The sequence below is a fragment of the Neofelis nebulosa genome, chromosome X, assembly GCF_028018385.1.
Source record: "Neofelis nebulosa isolate mNeoNeb1 chromosome X, mNeoNeb1.pri, whole genome shotgun sequence".
NCBI lineage: Eukaryota > Metazoa > Chordata > Mammalia > Carnivora > Felidae > Neofelis > Neofelis nebulosa.
The window spans coordinates 125569695-125588888 of record NC_080800.1 but is presented as its reverse complement, the minus strand read 5'-3'; the positions used below and the strand labels follow the sequence as shown (position 1 = coordinate 125588888).

Below are 19194 nucleotides of genomic sequence, written 5' to 3'. Positions count from 1 at the left end.
GCCCCCCTCCAATTCCTGCTTTGATCTCTTCCAACTGTTCCTGCTGGTTAGTTGGTCCTGCTCAGATAGGCCCAAAGAATAAGTCATGTTTTCTTGCCCCCAGGTAAATTGTCCTCAGAGTTGGGTTTAAGTTCGTAGCCCACCTTGTTTCCTGCACCCCACACGCTTCCCTCCTTGGTCTCGTCCAACCACTCCTGTTGGTAAGTTTGTCCTGCTCATATAGGGCCCAACAAAGAGTCCTATTTTCTCTCCCCTAGGTCATGTTGTCCCCAGAGTAGGTTCTCATTTGTAGCCTCCCTTTGTATTCCTGCTCCCCCCATTCCTGCTTTGTTCTCTCCCAACACTTCCTGCTGTTTAGTTGGTCCTGCTCAGATAGGCCCCAAGAATAAGTCATGTTTTCTTGCCCCAAAGTAAGTTGTCCTCAGAGTTGGGTTTAAGGTGGTAGCACCCCTTTTATTCATGCACCACACACAATTCCCTCCTTGGTTTCTTCCAAAATTCTCCTTGTGGTTACTTGGTCCTGCTCAGATACGCCCAAAGAAAGAGTCTTGTTTTCTTGCCCCCTAGGTCAGGTTTTCCCCAGAGTAGGGTCTTACTTTGGCGCCCCCCCACCCCGCTTTACTCCTGCCCCCCCCCCCACTTCCTGCTTTGGTCTCTTCCAACTGTTCCGGGTGGATAGTTTGTCCTGCTTAGATAGGCCCCAACAAAAAGTGCTGTTTTCCTGCCCTCAAATCAAGTTGTCCTCAGAGTATGATTTCAGTTGGGAGTCCCCCTTTTACTACTGCCACCCCCCGACACACACGTCCTGATTTGGTGTCTTTCAACTGTTCCTACTCGTTAGATGTTCCTTCTCAGGCCCCAGCAATACTCCTGTTTTCTTGCCCCGAGTTCAAGTTGTCCTCAGAGTTGAGTTTCAGTTTGTATCCCCCCCCCCCCATTATTCCTGTTCCCCACATACTTCCCTCTTTGATCTGTTTCAACTGTTCCTGCTGGTTAGTTGGTCTTGCTCAGAGAGGCCCCACCAAGATTCCTGTTTTGTTTTGTTTTGTTTTGCTCCCTAGGTCAAGTTGTCCCCAGGGTAGGGTCTCAGATGGTAGCCTCCCCTTTTATTCCTGCCCGCCCACACTTTTTGGTTTGGTCTCTTCCAACTGTTCCTGCTGGTTACTTGTTCTACCTAGATAGGCCTCAACAAAAAGTCCTATTTTCCTGCGGCCTAGATCAAGTTGTCACCAGAGGAGGGTCCTAGTTGGTAGCCTCCTCTTTGATTTCTGCCCCCCACCCACACACACACTTTCTGCTTGGGTCTCTTCCAAATGTTCCTGCTTGTTAGTTGGTCTTGCTCAGATAGGCCCCAACAAAAAATCCTGTTTTTTTGCGCCCAGCACAAGTTGTCCTCTGAGTTGGGGCTCAGTCGGTAGTACCCCTTTTCTTCCAGCCCCCCACATACTTTCTGCTTTGGTCTCTTCCATCTGTTCCTGCTGGTTACTTGGTCCTGCTTATATAGCCCTCAACAAAGAGTCCTGTTTTCTTGCCTCCAGGTCAAGTTGTCCTCAGACTAGGGTTTCAGTTGGTACCCCCTTTTATTCCTGCTTCTCCCCCCCCCAACACACACACTTCCTGCTTTCGACTCTTCCTACTGTTCCTCCTGGTTAGTTGGTCCTGCTCAGATAGGCCCCAACAAAGAGTCATTTTCTTGCCACCAGCTCAGATTGTCCAGAGTTGGGTTTCAACTGTTAGCCCCACTTTTTTTCCTGACCCCAACACTCTTCCAGGTTTGGTCTCTTCCAACTGTTACTGCGTGTTAGTTGGTCCTGCTCACATAGGCCCCACCAAGAGTATTGTTTGTTTTAATGCTCCCTAGGTCAAGTTGTCTCCAGAGTAGGGTCTCAGTTGTTAGCCCCCCTTTATTCCTGTCCCCACCCAATTCCCGCTTTGGTCTCTTCCAACAGTTCCTGCTGCTTAGTTGGTCCTGCTCAGATAGGCCCCATCAAAGAGTCCTATTTTCTTGTCCCCTAAGTCAAGTTGTCCTCAGAGTCGGGTCTCAGTCATAGCTCCCATCTTATTCCCCCTTCCCCCAACACACACTTCCCACTTTGGTCTCTTCTAACTGTTCCTCCCAGTTAGATGTCCTGCTCAGATAGACCCCAACAAAGAGTCCTGTTTTCTTGCCCTAGGTTTTCTTGCGTGCCCCACACTTCTGTCTTTGGTCTCTTCCCACTCTTCTTCCTGGTTAGTTAGTCCTGCTCAGATTGTGTGCAACCAAGACTCCTGTTTTCTTGCCCCCTACATCAAGTTGTCCTCAGAGTGGTGTCTCACTTGGTAGCCCATCATTACTGCCCCCACCTTCACTTCCCTTTTGGGTCTTCCAATTACTCTTGCTGGTTAGTAGGTCCTGCTGTGAGAGACCCCAACAAAATGTCCTGTTATCTTGCCCCACGGTCAAGTTCCCTCAGCGCAGTGTTCCAGTTGGTAGCCCCCTTTTATTCCTGCCCCCCTCACTTCCCACTTTGTTTTCTTCCAACTGTTCCTGATGGTTAGTTGGTCCTGCTCAGATAGGCTCAAAGAATCTTGTCTTCTTGCCCCCAGGTCAAGTTTCCTCAGAGTAGGGTTTGGTTGGTAACCCTCCCGTTTCTTCCTGCCACCTACCCCCCCCCCCCGTTTCTTTCTTTGGTCTCTTCCAACTCCTCCTGCTGGTTAGTTGGGCCTGTTTTCAACAAAAAGTCCTGGTTTCTTGCCCCCGGGTCATGTTGTCCCCAGAGTAGGGCTGTGATGGAGCACGGTGTGAGCATTCGTCTTGTTCCCCAACCTCAGTTTTACCCACAACACCTCAGACACAGCGTTACCCAACGCGCCGGTGTTAGGCGTGAACAGCCGCTTCCTCCGCTGTGCTTGAGAGTCTCTTGTTGTGCTTCTCCATGTTCCTCAGCTCATCCCTCTCCAGATCACAAGGGGATTGTCTTTAGTTTCCATTTGTTCCCTATAGAAAACCTTCTCATTGCCCAAGACCTGCTCACTTTGGGAGCACTTGAGTATGCCCTTTGCAGATCACCTCCTGCAGACACTTGGATTCAGGGTCCCTCAAGCCTACCTCTGAAGCCCTATTTCCTTTCTTCCATATGGTGGTTTCGCTTCCGCTTTCCCAGATTTCTGGCCTCCTGCTTGCAAATTGGATCTCCTTCGGTATTTCCCCCTTTAATTACTTGATTTGCAAGTTCAGAATATACTCCGTTCTGTTGACACAAAGCACTTCACAGGTCCACTGCCATGCCCACCTTGCTTCTCTTGTCCCGAGCCCACTCCCACCCCACCCCGTGTGTCCTCTCCTGCCATTACCTTGATAGGAGATACACTGAATAACGTTCTTTACTGTGGGGCTACTTTTCATAGGGCCTGCTTTACACAGACTCACTCCCAGGGACCATTCCTACTTGTTTAGCTAGACGTGACTAGACGGAACCAATATGAAGTATCTGAAAATAGAGGAGAGTCTGGGTATGGGGTGGCACAAAACCCAAATGAAAGTCATCTTCGCCATAGGTGAGAGGATGGGACAGTGGATTTGGGGATACGTGTTCTCTAGGCGTCTGGACAACTTTGTTCTTAATCTTCACTCTGGATAGGAGGAAAGGGCCCTGCCTGCGAGGATCTTAGCTCCTTGTGCCAGCTCCACCACTGAGGAGCATCATTGGCCCTCTCTGAGAGTCCATACTTTGTGTCTAAAAGGGGAACACCAAGAGGGTCTGAGAGAGGGTCTCCCAAGGTGCCTTTCAGTCCAATGGCTGGAACCCTCGATGGAGCCCCAGGTCTAGAGTCAGGCTTGATCCGTGGGCTGTGTGCTTCCAGACAGGTTTACCAAGCGTTCATTCCAGAAGTCAGCGTGTCTTGTATGGCCGTGCCCTGAGAGGATAAGGATTTAAATGGGAGGCAAAAGTAAAACAAAGCCACCATTTCAAAATCATTGGTGCTTTCTCAGGAGGGGGCTCCTAGCATCTCTTCTTCCACAGCATCTCGGCTTCCTTTAGTTGCACACATAAGGATTTTCCCTTCAGTGAGCTCTTTAAGGAGTGGAAGCGGTATTTCACTGTGGCCCTTGAGAGCCCCTGAGCTCTGTTGGTTACTGACAGGGACAGGACCTATTGGTGGGAGGGATGTGGGAGAGAAGAAGATTCATGAAGACACAGTGTGGCACTCTACAGAGAGCAGGCAGAGATTTGATTGGATTTAGGCACTGTTAGGTCCGAAGTCTTCCGTAGGACTGTTGCCTTATGTTCTTTGTTTCAAGAGTCCCCGAATCTCTACTGGGGTTAACAGTCTAGGGCAGGAGGCTCAGCTCGTCCCCTGAAGAAGAAATAGCCACTGTGCCATCTTCAGTCTACATGAAGAAGGGCATGATGGAAATCCCAGTCTCTCTTGGCTAAATCTTCTCAGTCCCAGCATTACAACCCTGGGACCCATGACCACCGCTCAGACGAGTCTGTCTCAGGTAGCTTCCGTGCTCGGGACCCTCTGGGAGAAATGACTGGCCCTCAGGGCTTCAACGGCCCCGGAGACGACCCAGACGTGTCGCCGCCTTACAGGGACCAAACCCCAGGCCGGGCGACTCCAGCAGAGCACAGTTGACCAGGCCAGGAGGACAGCCACGCTGAAGGGAAAGCAATTTCAATCTTGACTCTCCGCGGCTCCCACACAGCCTGGTGCCCACTGGGAGGGCGCCGAGCTCCAGGTTACAGGGCCCGAGGCCCGGCATCTCCACCGGGCAAGCCTGGCTCTGTGGCCTTGCCCTCGGCCGCCCCCACCCCCACCCCCTGGACTCCATCCTTTAACATCCCCCTGTCCCCCCCCCCCACCGTTGCTCCCAGTGTCCCGGGAGCCACCCCCTTCCTGGTCCCCATCCCCCGAAGGCACCACCCTTCCCCTGCTGTTGGGTCACCTCACACCCCGAGGGTCTATCTCAGCCACGGCCCAGAAGGAGCGCATCCGTTGTGGACACAAATCCTCGCCACATCCCAGGCCTGCCTTCTCCAGCCCTGCTGGCCACTGCATTCACCTCACCCTCGCCTGCAACCACCAGCCCTCCAGCCCTCCAGCCGCTTTTTCTCACCCCCTGCCGGGCACCGGCCCCTGGCCCGGCCCGCCGCTCGTCTGGCCAGCACTGTTGTCTGACACACCTGGAGCCCGTGTCAGGGTCAGACCCCGTGCTACCCTCTCCTGTGGTCTGGCTTCGAGGTCGCTGTCTCCGGGAGTCCTAACTCCTGGCCCGGTCCCCCTCACGATTCCCTTCCCGGGGCTCCTGCATCCGGCCCAGCTCCCACGTGGAGTCCCAGTTGGGTGCTCCGTCTCCCCTTCCAGACTAAGGAAGTCCTTGGGGACAGTGGAGACCACGATGTGAACCCGGTCCCAGGGTGTACATTTTGGAAGGAAGAAAGTTGTGTGTGACCCACCAGGAGCTGGGCGGGGTTTAGCATCTTTGACGTTACAGCTCTGCAAGGTAACAGGACAGCAGGAGCAGGCACGGAGGGCCCCGCATCACAGCGGCTGTGCTGAGTGCTCCACGGGGTCTGGGCCATTTCCTCTGGGCCCCGGTCCCCTGGGAAGGTGTCAGAAAAGGCCCAACCTAGGCCGTGGAAGGTGGAGTCAGGGGCCCAGGTTCCACCTGACCAAGTAGAGCCCTGAAGCCACGAAGCCTCCCGTGTACTGCAGAGACCAGCAGCAAAGGAGCCTTTCCTATCTGGTGGCGTTACATTCTGTAGTCGCCCAAGGCTCGGGGACACTGGGAAGGTTGCAAATGGCACGGGGCCATTGGGTGCTTTCTCGAGGAACCATGTGCAAGTGTTGTTAATAGCCGGTTTCCCTCCCATGCTGTAGACAGGGAGACCCGGGTCCTCGGGGTTTCCATCAGCGTTTCTTTTCTGCAGTATCGGACGTGTCTCCTTCGGAGATGTTCTCCCATCGGGAACTGTGCCATTAGAGTCACTCTCCATCAGTGTCTCTCTCTGTTGTGAACTCTGAATCTTGGTAGCAGAAGGCGTCTCCTGGTGCTTTTTGCCTACTGGAGGCCCTGGGGAAAGGAGGACCACGTGGGAGAGAGAGGCAGCCCGCAGAGCCTTTTAGAGACTGGAAAAGCAGGGTTCAGGTCGTGTTCTACAAATGGGCCAAACGGGTCCTGCGCACAGGGGCCCCCGAGGCGGTGGACTTCTTCATGGCAGGCTGCTGCACCCTGTTGGCTCAAACACCCGCCAGCACCCGACTCACATTTTCCCTCACGTTTGTGATTGTTTCCAACCTAGCCCCAAGCAGCCGAGTTTGGGCCATTTGGAGCCTGCGTGCTTGGCGTGCCTCGCCAAACCTCACCCTGCATCTGCGGAGAATACACAAGATAGAGCCTTATGCTTCTAAGACCCCGGGCCAGGGCCCTGAGCTGCTGAGTTGAGCCCCCTCCCTGAGGGAGGCCTCCCCCAGGGGCCCCTTCCCTTGCCTTCATCCCTTAGCCCATGGGGCTGCGGTAACACAACGCCGCACACCGAGCGGCTTATGAAGAAGGGACATTTATTCCTCATGGCGCTGAAGGCTGGAAGTGCAAGGTGCCGGCAAGGTGCCCGCGCACGGTGCAGCGAGGGCCTTCCTCCTGGGTCACAGCCGCCATCTTCTCGCTGTGTCCTTTCATGGTGGCAGGGACTGGGGAACTCCCTGCAGCCTCTTTCCCAAGGTGCTCCTCCCACCCATGAGGGTTCCACCTTCATGACTTAAGCACCTCCCAAAGGCCCCACCTCCAAATGCCATCATTCTTTGGCACTTAGGATTTCAACAGATGTATTGGGGGGGTGGGGGGGGGGAGGACACAAACATTCAGACCATAGCACTCCCGTTCTGCATAGGCTCCCTGCCCATAAGCCCCTGGATGGTCTCATGCTGTGAGGGACTCCTGGGTAATGGGGCTGTTCAGGCGCCACCCAGGAGAGCTTGTGTGCTGCTGTGTCTCCTGGTCACGTCTTCTTCCCGGAGGAGCCCCCGATCCCCGGAACCCCCTACAGTTTGCTAAGGAGCCCTGGGGAAATCACAGGTCTGACCCTTAGAGGATGACGACTATCTGGCCCAAGGCGCAGGTTTTGCAGCGGTCACGTGGCGAGACTCTAAGGACGGCGAGGCCGGAAAGGCTTAGGAAAGCATCTGCTTGCCATGGGGACTTGGGCAGCTGCTGTCTGGCCTGGCCGGGTCTTGGCTTTCCTGCGGGAAGCTGCTGCGGAAGCGCCACCGACTTTGTTAGACCCGAACCACAAAGCCTAACTGCCTGGCTTTAATGCCGAGCCAAACCTGAACATGGCCCCCGTGGGTGGGCCTTTTCAGCCTCAGCAGGTGCTGTGCTGGACCGAGAGCAGGCAAAGCCCGACCGCCAGGTCTTGGGCTCTGGGCGTGTTGTAGATTTGGGACACCCCTCCGTGGGGTCCAAGTCTGTCAAAATATCCTGGGTGCCGCCCCGCACCATCTGGGTCCCTTCCAGATGTGCGCAAGGAAGCACTCGCTCTCCCAGGAGACCAAGAGAAACGGAGCCGCCCAGGGGCATTTCTGACACAGATGAGGGAGTGTGTTCCGAGCTTGGGATGCCCGCTGAAGCTGCAGGTCCCGGGAAGGCCAACCGCAGGGACCCTGAGGCCTCCGTGCACTCAGGGCAGATCCGACTCGGAACCCCTCGAGGGGGCGGCCCTCTGCTCTCGGCTCGCTGTGCGGGCCCGGCCTGGTTACCTGCGGTCCGCAACAAGCACTGGCCACCTGTTCCCTCGCCTTCCTCCTGCCGCACCCACCAGGCCGTGTGCGTGTTCCCTCAGCTTTCCCAGGAAGGCAAGGCTCTTTTGTCCACCCCTCACCGGGTAAGCCATCAGGATGAAAAGGGTCACGTGCCCCCATTTCAAACACTGCTGAAAATTCAGGCTGTCACCCTGACTAGCCCCTGACCGTGACGAGTCTTCCTGGTTCACTTCTACGACAACGTTGCTCTGCCAAGATGCTTCAGTCCCTCTTGGGTAGGACCCCTCCAGACAAAAGGGTCTGGGGGAGAAGAGGGGCCGACGGAAACGACATAGTCTGATTACTGAAAGGACACAGTGATTCTGCGACCGTGGAGCAAAAGCCAGCCCTAGGCTTGGGGACCTGCCGGGCACGGACAGGGCTTTGTGATCTTGGTGTTCCAGAACTGCTCCTGGAAGCTTAGCCCTCCTCCTGAGGGAAGCCGGAGGCGCTGCCCTCCTAAGCTGCCACGACGCTGGTGATGCAAACTGACTGCCGGGCCTGGAGGCAGCCTGACAGCACTGTCACACAGCCAGGGGCGGGCCCGGCGGGGTGGCCCAGAGTTCATCCTGCTTCTGCCACTCTCCACCCAGAGACAGCATCGCAGTCCACAGGGCCGGCGCTCGGGCCTACAAGGTTGCCCACCCCTACTCCCGCCAGTCCCAAACCCCGGGCCGTCACCCCTGCTTGCGACCGAGAGGCTCTAAATCAGAGGTTCCCACCACCCCGTCCTCAGGTTCCGTGAATTGGCTAGAGTGGCTCACGGAACTCAGGCAAACAAGCTACCCGGTAGCTCACCTCTCGATTGTGAAAGGATGGAGCTCAGGAAGAGCCAGACACAAGAGCTGCCTGCGTATGTGGGCAGAGGGGCGAGGCTGCCGTACCATCAGAGTGCGGCCCTCCCCCACACACCTGCAAGTTCAAACACCTGAAACCTCCCTCAACGCCTCCCTTCGGGGTTTTCTGGAGGCTTCCTCACTCACTCTGCAGCCCCTCGGCCCTCCCTGGCAGCGGAGGGAGGAGGAATGAAAGCGCCCATCCTCTAAGCACATGGTCCACTCACCTGGCAATCAGGCCCCGTGCTTGGGAGATGCCCGGACTCACCTCATTGACATAACAAGACACCTTCATCTTTTAGGGATTCCTTCCTCAAGCTTTGGGATTAGAAGCATTTGGGGAGGTCTGAGACAGACCCTGGAACAAGACCAGCTATGTATTTTGGTTTACTTTTTTATTATGTTTTTAATGTTTATTTATTCATTTCTGAGACACAAAAAGAGAACACTCACTCCCCCACAAAGGAGGAGGGGCAGAGAGAGAGACAGAGAGACACAGAATCCAAAGCGGCCTCCAGGATCTGAGCTGTCAGCACAGACCCTACGACGCAGGGCTCCAACAGACAAACCGTGAGATCACGACCTGAGCCAAAGTCGCACACTTAACCGAATGAGACGCCCAGATGCTCCACGTAGATATTTGAAAGAAATGTATTTTAGTCATCTCAATGACCACAAATATATTTTCTGCATATGCCATAATATCACACCAGCACTTCAACTATCGTGAACACTTGCACCTGTGAGCAAGGGAGCGACAGAAGCTTGGAACCCAACTTTCCACTCTTTGCGAAGACACCCAGAATTAATTAGGATTGTTGGACCACGCAGGGATTCCATTCTGAATCTTTCGATGGCACACCAAACCGTTTTCCACCACAACTGTATCCTGTCACGGTCCCGCCAAAAGTGTACAAGAATTCACATCTGACACAGGGACTGGGCCACTTCCAAGTGCCCCCAGGTACTCCACCCCATCTCCTCCGGGCTGCTGGGGCCAAGGTCCCACTGGCTCAATGGAGCACCTGCCATGGCATTTGGGGAAGGGCAGGGGCTGTGAGGGCTCTGGGGCTCTGGAAGCCAGCAGCAGATCCCTCCTCCAGGGGACCAGAAACTGGGCAGAGCAGGAGGAGGACAGGGAGGAAGAGGAGGATGGAGAGGGAGATGGTGCCTCCTCCTCCTCCACATCCGCCTCCTCCTCTTCGTCCTCCCCTCCCACAGCAGTGCATCCAACAGGAGCAGGATGCACTGCTCTTCCTCAAGCTTCCAGAGCTCACTCCTCTGACTCTCGGGCAGACAGTGCCTCGCCCTCCTCCTCCACCTCCTCCACCTCCTCCACCTCTACGTGCTCCACGTCCCCCTCCACATCCACCTCCTCTTCCGCATGCACCTGCTCCGCTTCCACAATATCCACCTCCTCCACCTCCACCACCTCCACCTCCACCTCCACCACCTCCACCTCCACCACCTCCACCTCCTCGTCCTCCGCCTCCCACAGCGGTACATCCCATGGCAGCGGGGCCTGTCTGGGCTCCTCCTCGGCCTTGCAGAGCTCACTCATCTGACACAGGGGCATGATGGTCGCCAGACCCTGAAGACAGAAGAGGGGTGGCTCCTCAGGGGGAGGCCCAGCCCACAGAGCCCGAGCTCCCAGGCCTGAGAGCGGGGCCGCGTGGGGGTTGGGGGCCGACGGGTCCCCTCTGGGGTGGGATGGGCGAGCCCCCGGCCCCACGCGCGGAGCACGCACCTCGCCTGGACAACCGACTGGCACGCGGCCGCGCCTCCTCTGCTCTGTGACCTCGGGACTCCTGCCTCAGACCAAGGCCTCAACTCCAGAGCTCTCCGAGCCCCTGGAAGACGGAGGGAGGGAGGGAGGGAGGGAGGGACGGAGGGAGCGAGGGAGGGAGGGGGCGCCTCAGGGTCTCAGGGTGGGGGCAGACCGCGTGCACCGCCCCGGGCCCCCACCCCCCACTGCGGCCAGGAGATTCTGGCCAGGACTCTGGCCGCCACCCCACCCCGGGAGCCCCCACCCCATCCAGCCTGGACCTGCCCCTTCTGGGCCTCCGCTGACAGCCAGAGCGGACCCGAGCGGCAGGGCAGGCCTCCTGGGCCCTACGTGGGTGTCCTGGGCTGGGAGGCAGCGCCTCCTCTCTCCCCTGCACCCCGGCCAGGGCCCGGGATCCTGCCTCGGCTGACCGGGGTCCAGCCCCGCACACCCAGGCCCTCCCCTCGCCCGGCCCCACCGCGGGGGCGGCTTTCCGACGGCGGCCCCGGGGCTGGGGTCCAAGGGGCCTCCGGCCGTCCTCCTGCAGGGCTCTCCCGGGGAGCCCCGGGCCCGCTGCCTCCCACCAGAGCCCTCCCGGCCCGGCGAGGTCCGGGCCAAGGCGGCTGGCGTCGCACGAGGCGACCAAGTCCGGGGAGGCCCGGGGCCGATGGCAGGGGCTCACATGGGTTCCTTGGGGTCCCTCAGCCCTGTCCTCTCGTCCCCATCCGGACTCCCTGGGCGGCCTGGGCCTCGGGCTCTGCCGCCTGACGCCGGCTCCTCGCGCGCAACCAGCTCTCAGTCGGGCTGGGACCCAGAGCCCGAGGCCGCCCACGCCTCACGCCCTGGTCACAGTCGTCGTGGTCGCGCCACCCTGCGGCCTCCACCGCCGCCCCCACCGCCGGACTCATTCCCCTCTGGGTCCCGGCTCCCTCGCTCCTCCCTCTGGGCCTCACCTCGAAGCCCACGAGGCTCGGCGCCCTTCCCGCGCCTGAAGGGATGCCTGACGGGATTCCAGGCGCGGCCGGAAGACGCCGACGACGCCGAGGCCCCCTCGCCCCGCCCCGCCCCACCCCGCCCCGCCAGTCTCCTGAGACCCGGATGCGGAAGTCCAGACACCCCGCGGGCCCTTATTCCCACTAGGGGCTTCCCTAGGCTGCCGCTAGGGGTCGCCTTCCGGGCCGGGGCCACCGTTCTGGGGGTCGGAGTCCCTCCCTTGGTGTTCCCTCCGTGGCCTCCTGCACCCCGGGGATGGCCTGGGCGCGTGGCCGCTGACGAAGGGAACTCGTGCCCCTCAGATCGGGGTCCGAAGGTCTCTGGGACGCACCGCCCAGGCTCAGTGACGGGGCGCCCGCCACCTCTGGCCACCCGATGCAGGGGCTCCCCGGGCCTGCGGCACGGACTGACTTCGTAGCTCTGGGCTGGGGTGGACCTGGTCTCCTGACAGCACCTGGGCCCTCCTCCCCTCTGCCCGCCGGAGCGGCTGCTCCCGACCGACCGACAGCGGGTCCTCGGTTCTCCCCAGCTCACCCATCCGACCCCCACTCCCGGTCCGGGTGATCCGAGACCCGGATGCCCAAGTCCAGCCTCGCCCAGTGTCCCCATCCCTCCCGGGGGCCTGCGTGGACTGACTCTGTTGTGGGGTCCTGGCTCCTTTGCCTGCAGATCCCTCTGCTCCTCATTAGGAATCGCCCCAGGACACGGGCCCTGCCCTCTTCAGAACTGAGGTGTCCCAGTGCTCCCCCCGCCCCCTGCGCCTCCTCCGGTGTCTCTGAGACCCGGCTGCGGAAGTCTGGCCCGACTCTCCTCCGCGAGTCCCCATGCCTCCCAAGGGCCCTTCTCAGAAGGCGTGAGGTCTTGAACTTTGGGACGTCCCCTCTGTCCTGGGGACCTGAGTCACTCAGTCCTCCCTCTGACCCCCACCTGGACACCGTGGCCCCGTCCTGCGTCCCTGCCCTTTCCTGACCTAGGATCCTGTCCCTCACCCCAAGGTCCTCAGCTTCCTCAGATCCCCGAGGCACAGTTGAGTGGACGGGGCCTGCGGCCACCCTCTACAGGTAGCCCGGCACCGCGGCCCAGGCTGATCTCCTCTCCCCGGGGCGGGATGGGCCCTGCGGATCTCCATGAAGTCCCGACACCTGCTGCAGAAGAGCCTGGGCCCGTCCCCGCTATTATTCCTGCCACCCCGCCACACACACTTCCGACTTTTCTCTCTTCCAACCGTTCCTGCTGGTTACTTGGTCCTGCTCAGATAGGCCTGAACAAAGCCTCCTGTTTTCTTGCTCCTAGGACAAGTTGTCCTCAGAGGAGTGTCTCAGTTGGTAGCCCCCCTTCTATTCCTCCCCCCTCTCTTCTTGCTTTGGTCTCTTCTAGCTGTTCTTGCTGGTTGGTTGGTTCTGCTCCGACAGGGCCCCAACAAAGTGTTCTATTTTCTTGACCCCATGTCAAGTTGTCCTCAGAGTATTGTTGCAGTTGGTAGCCCCCCCCCCCCGTTTATTCCTGTCGCACCGCCCCCCCCCCCCACACACAGACAGTTCTTGCTTTGGTCTCTTCCAACTGTAATCACTGGTTTGTTGGTCATGCTCAGATATGTCACAACAAAGAGTTCTGTTGCCTTGTCCCCAACACAAGTTGTCCTCAGAGTAGGGACTCAGTTGGCAGCCCCCCTTTTACTCCTGCTCCCTCCCACTTACCGGTTTGGTCTCTTCCAACGATTCCTGATGTGTAGTTGGTCCTGCTCAACAGGCCCCTATAAAGAGTCCTGTTTTCTTGCCCCCTGGGTCAAGTTGTGTTCCGAGTAGGGTCTCAGTTACTAGGCCCCTTTCATTCCTACTCACCACACTTCCTGCTTTGGTCTCTTCCAACTCTTCCTGCTGGTTAGATGGTCCTACTCATACTGGCTCCAAAAGAGTCTTAATTTACTTGCCTGCTTTGTCATGTTGTTCTCAGAGTATGGTCTCAGCCGGTAGCCCCCCTTTTATTCCTGCCCCCCCAATTCCTGCTTTGGCCTCTTCCAACTGTTCCCACTGGTTAGTTGGTCCTACTCAGATTGGCCCCCAAAGAGTCCCATTATCTTGCCGCCAGGTTAAGTTGTCCTCAGAATTGGGTCCCATTTGGCAGCCCCCCTCTTATCCCCCCCCCATTCCCGCTTGGCTCTCTTCCAAAGGCTCCTGCTGGTTATTTGCTCCTGCTCAGATAGGACCGAACAGTCTTGTTTTCTTACCATCTAGATCAAGTTGTCCCCAGAGTAGGGTCTTACTTGGTAGCCCCCCCTTTATTTTCCTGCCCTCCCACACTGTCTACTTTGGTCTCTTCCAACGGTTCCTGCTTGTTACTTGGTCCTGCTCAGATAGGGCCCAACAAAGAGTCCTATTTTCTTTCCCCCAGGTCAAGTGGTCATCAGAGTAGGGAGTCAGTTGGGGCCCCCCTCTTTTATTCCTATTGCCCACCCCACACTTCCTGCTTCGGTCTTTTCAACCTGTTCCTGCTGGTTAATTGGTCCTGCTCAGATAGGCCCCAACTACGAGTCCTATTTTTATTCCACTAGGTCAAGTTGACCTCAGAGTAGGATTTCAGGTGGTAGCCTAACCCCTTTTATTCCTGCCTCCCCCTTCCTGCTTTGGTCTCTTCCAACTGTTCCTATAGGTTAGTTTGTCCTGCTTGTATATGTCTCAACAAAGAATCCTATTTTCCTGCCCCTAGGACAAGTTGTCCTCATAGTTGTGTTTAATTTGGCACCCCCCTTTTGTACCTGCTGACCACCCCCCCCCACACACACACACACACACTTCCTGGTTTGGTCTCTTTCAACCACTCCTGCTGGTTAGTTGGTCCTGTTCAGATAAGGCCCAACAAATATTCCTGTTTCCTTGGCCCAGGTCAAGTTGTCCTCAGAGTTGGGTTTAAGTTTGTAGCCCCCCTTTTATTGCTTCCCCCCCTCCACACTTCTCACTTTGGTCTCTTTCATCTCTTCCTGCTGGTTAGTTGGCCCTGCTCAGATAGGCTGCACCATGATTCCTGTTTTCTTTCCCCTTAGGTCAAGTTGTCTCCAGAGTGGGGTCTTAGTTGGTAGCCCCCTTTTATTCCTGATCCACCCAGTTCCTGCTTTGGTATCGTCCAAGTGTTCCTGCTGGTTAATTGTTCCTTCTCAAGTAGGCTGCAAGAAAGAGTCCTAATTTCATGCCCCTAGGTCACGTTGTTCTCAGCGTCTGGTTTAATTTGGTAGTCCCCTTTATATTCCTGCCACTCCTCCAAACACACTTCCTGATTTGGTCTCTTCCAACTGTTCCTGCTGGTTAGTTGGTCCAGCTCACATAGGCACGAACCAAGAGTTCTGTTTTCTTGCCCCCGAGGTCACGTTGTCCTCAGAGTAGGGTGTGTGTTGGTTGCCTCCCTTTTTTCCTGCCCCCCCCCCACTTCCTGCTTTGGTCCATTCCAACTGTTCTATTGGTTACTTGGTCCTGCTCACATGGGCCACAAAAGGGAGTCCTGTTTTCTTGCCCCCAGGTCAAGTCATCCTCAGATTAGGGTCTCAGTTGGTAGCCCCCGTTTATACCTGCCCTGGCAAACTTCTTGCTTTGGTCTCTTCAACTACTCCTGGTGGCTAGTTGGTCCTGGTCAGATAGGCCCCAACAAAGAGCCCTGTTTACTTGCCCCAGTTCAAGTTGTCCTCAGAGTAGGGTCTTAGTTGGTAGCCCCCCTTTTACTCATGCCTCCCACACTTCCTGCTTTGGTGTCTTCCAGCTCTTCCTGCTGATTAGGTAGTACCGCTCAGATAGGCCAGAAGGAAGAGCCCTGGTTTCTTGCCCCCCAGGTCACGTTGGCCATAGAGTAGGATCTCAGTTGGTGTCCACTTTTATTCCTGCCTCCCCATTTCCTGCTTTGATCTCGTCCAACTGTTCCTGCTCGTCAGTTGGTCCGACTCAGATAGGCCCCAATAAGAGTCATGTTTTCTTGCCTCGTCTGTCAAGTTGTCCACAGGGTAGCATCTCAATTTGTAGCCCCCCATTTGTTCCTGCCCCCCCACCTTCCTGGTTTGGACCTTCCAAATTTTCCTGCTGGTTGGGTGGTCCTGCTCAGATAGGCCACAACAAAAAGTCTTATTTTCTTGCCACCAAGTCAACTTGTCCTCAGAGTAGGATTTCGGTTTGTAGTCCCCCTTTTATTCCCTCCCCACCCCACTTCCTGCTTTGCTCTCTTCCAACTGTTCCTGCTGGTTAGTTCGTCCTTATCAGATAGGTCCCAACAAAGAGCCCTGTTTTCTTGCCCCCTAGATCAAGTTGTCCTCAGAGTACGGTCTCAGTTACTAGCCCCCCCCCTTTTATTCCTGCCCCCCACACTTCCTGCATTAGTCTCTTCCAAATGTTCCTGCTGGTTAGACATCAATCTCAGATAGGCCCCCCAAAAAATGTCCTGTTTTCTGGCCCCCAGAGTCAAGCTGTCCTCAGAGTACGGTCTCAGTTGGGAGCACCATTTTTATTGCTGCCCCCCCGACACTTCCCGCCTTGCACTGTTCCAACCCTTCCTGCTGGTTTAGTTGGTATTGCTCAGATAGGCCCCATCAAAGAAACCTATTTTCTGCCTCCTAGGTAAAGTTGTTTCCAGAGTAGGGTCTTAGTTGGTAGCACCCCTTTTATAGCCCCCCACCACCACTTCTCAATTTAGTCTCTTGCAACTGTTCCTTTATCCTGCTCAGATAGGCCCCAACAAAGAATCCTATTTTCATGCCCCTAGGTCAAGCTGTCCTCAAAGTAGGGTTTAATTGGTAGCCCCCTTTTTATTCCTGCCACTGCCCCCCCCACACACACACACACACAGTTCCTGCTTTGTTCTCTTCCAACTCTTACTACTGGTTAGTCGGTACTGCTCAGATAGGCCCCAAAATAATCGTGTCTCCTTGCCCCCAGGTCAAGTTGTTCTCAGAGTTGGGTATAAGGTGGTAGCCCCCGCTTTTATTCCTGTACCTCACACACTTCCCTTCGTGGCCTCTTCCAACTTCTCCTGTTAGTTAGTTGCTCCTGCTCAGATAGGCCCCAAGAAAAAGTCCTGTTTTCTTACCCCCAGATTAACTTGCCGTCAGAGTACTGTCTCCATTGGTAGCCCCCTTTTTATTCCTGTCCCACAACGCTTCTTGCTCTGGTCTCTTCCAACTGTTCCTGCTGGTGAGTGCGTCTTCTCAGATAGCCCCGAAGAAAGAGTCCCGTTTCTTGCCCCCAAGGTCAAGTTGTCCTCGGAGTAGGGTCTGACTTGGTTGCCCTGTTTTATGTCTGAACCCCCACACTTCTCGCTTTGGTCTCTTCCAACTCTTCCTGCTGATTAGTTGATCCTGCTCAGAGAGGCCCAGACCAAGTTTCCTGTTTTGTTGCCCCCTAGGTCCAGTTGTCCTCAGAGTAGGGTCTCAGTTGGTTGCCACCATTTTATTTCTTCCCCCCCAATTCCCACTTTGGCCTCTTCCAACTGTTCTTGTGAGTTAGTCGGTCCTGCTCAGATAGGCCCCCCAAAGAATCCTGATTTATTGCCCCCTAGGTCAAGTTGTCCTCAGAGTAGGATCTTAGTTGGTAGACCCCCTTTTATTCCTGCCCCCCCCACACACACTTCCCACATCGGTGTGCTCCAACTGTACCCGCTGGTTGGTTGGTCCTGCTCAGATAGGCCCCACCAAGAGTCCTGTTTTCTTGATCCCTAATTCAAATTGTCCCCAGGGTAGTGTCTCAGTTTGAAGCCCCCCTTTTATTCCCTCCCCCACCACTTCCCGCTTTGATCCCTACCAACTACTCCTGCTGCTTAGTTGGTACTTCTCAGATAGGCCCCAGTAAAGAGTCCTATTTTCCTGCTCCAGGTCACATTGTCCTCAGAGTAGGGTCTCAGTCCGTAGGCCCCTTTTAAGCCAACACCCCTCTTTGGTCTCTTCCAAATTCTCCTGCTGGTTAGTTGGTCCTGGTCAGATAGGCCCTAACAAAGAGTCCTGTTCTCTTGTTCCAGGTTGTCCTCAGAGTAGGGTGTAAATTGGTAGCCCCACTTTTATTGCTGTCCCCCCATTTCCCACTGTGGTCTGCTCCAACTGTTCCTGCTGGTTTGTCGGTCCTGCTTGGTCCCCAACAAAGAGTCCTGTTCTTGCCCTCGAGGTCAAGTTTTCCCCAGAGTATGGTCTCAGTTGGTAGCCTCCCGTTTTATTCCTTCCTCCCCACACTTTCTGCTTGGGTCTCTAACAACTGTTCCTGCTGGTTAGCTGGTCCTGCTTAGATAGGCCCTGCAAAAGAGTCCTGTTTACTTGCCCCCAAGGTCATGTTGTCCTCAGAGTAGTGTGTCAGTTGGGAGCCCTCCTTTTATTAATGCCCCTCCCAACTGACACTTCCCACTTTGGTCTGTTCCAAGTGTTCCTGGAGGTAAGTTGTTCCCTTTCAGATAGGTCCCAACAAAGAGTCCTATTTTCTTGTCCCCAGGTCAAGGGGTCCTTAGAGTTGGATTTAAGTTGGTAGCCCCCCTTTTATTCCTGCACCCCACACACTTCCCTCCTTGGTCTCTTCCAACCTCTTCTGTTGGTTAGTTTGTCCTACTCATATAGGGCCCAACAAAGTGTCCTATTTTCTTGCCCCCTAGAAAATGTTGTCCCCAGAGTAGGGTCTCATTTGTAGCGTCCTTTTCATTCCTGCCCCCCTCCAATTCCTGCTTTGATCTCTTCCAACTGTTCCTGCTGGTTAGTTGGTCCTGCTCAGATAGGCCCAAAGAATAAGTCATGTTTTCTTGCCCCCAGGTAAATTGTCCTCAGAGTTGGGTTTAAGTTCGTAGCCCACCTTGTTTCCTGCACCCCACACGCTTCCCTCCTTGGTCTCGTCCAACCACTCCTGTTGGTAAGTTTGTCCTGCTCATATAGGGCCCAACAAAGAGTCCTATTTTCTCTCCCCTAGGTCATGTTGTCCCCAGAGTAGGTTCTCATTTGTAGCCTCCCTTTGTATTCCTGCTCCCCCCATTCCTGCTTTGTTCTCTCCCAACACTTCCTGCTGTTTAGTTGGTCCTGCTCAGATAGGCCCCAAGAATAAGTCATGTTTTCTTGCCCCAAAGTAAGTTGTCCTCAGAGTTGGGTTTAAGGTGGTAGCACCCCTTTTATTCATGCACCACACACAATTCCCTCCTTGGTTTCTTCCAAAATTCTCCTTGTGGTTACTTGGTCCTGCTCAGATATGCCCAAAGAAAGAGTCTTGTTTTCTTGCCCCCTAGGTCAGGTTTTCCCCAGAGTAGGGTCTTACTTTGGCGCCCCCCCACCCCGCTTTACTCCTGCCCCCCCCCCACTTCCTGCTTTGGTCTCTTCCAACTGTTCCGGGTGGATAGTTTGTCCTGCTTAGATAGGCCCCAACAAAAAGTGCTGTTTTCCTGCCCTCAAATCAAGTTGTCCTCAGAGTATGATTTCAGTTGGGAGTCCCCCTTTTACTACTGCCACCCCCCGACACACACGTCCTGATTTGGTGTCTTTCAACTGTTCCTACTCGTTAGATGTTCCTTCTCAGGCCCCAGCAATACTCCTGTTTTCTTGCCCCGAGTTCAAGTTGTCCTCAGAGTTGAGTTTCAGTTTGTATCCCCCCCCCCCCATTATTCCTGTTCCCCACATACTTCCCTCTTTGATCTGTTTCAACTGTTCCTGCTGGTTAGTTGGTCTTGCTCAGAGAGGCCCCACCAAGATTCCTGTTTTGTTTTGTTTTGTTTTGCTCCCTAGGTCAAGTTGTCCCCAGGGTAGGGTCTCAGATGGTAGCCTCCCCTTTTATTCCTGCCCGCCCACACTTTTTGGTTTGGTCTCTTCCAACTGTTCCTGCTGGTTAC

The 19194-nt window shown here is 55.8% G+C and overlaps 1 long non-coding RNA gene across 1 annotated transcript; it reads right to left on the bottom strand.

The window, feature by feature from the left end:
- Positions 1-10098: 10098 nt before the first annotated feature.
- Positions 10099-11381, bottom strand: LOC131502660 (uncharacterized). The gene is made up of 3 exons (XR_009257106.1): positions 11337-11381; positions 10366-10468; positions 10099-10209 (listed from the first exon to the last, which is right to left on the bottom strand). It is a non-coding gene; the product is annotated as an uncharacterized LOC131502660 (long non-coding RNA).
- Positions 11382-19194: the final 7813 nt, after the last annotated feature.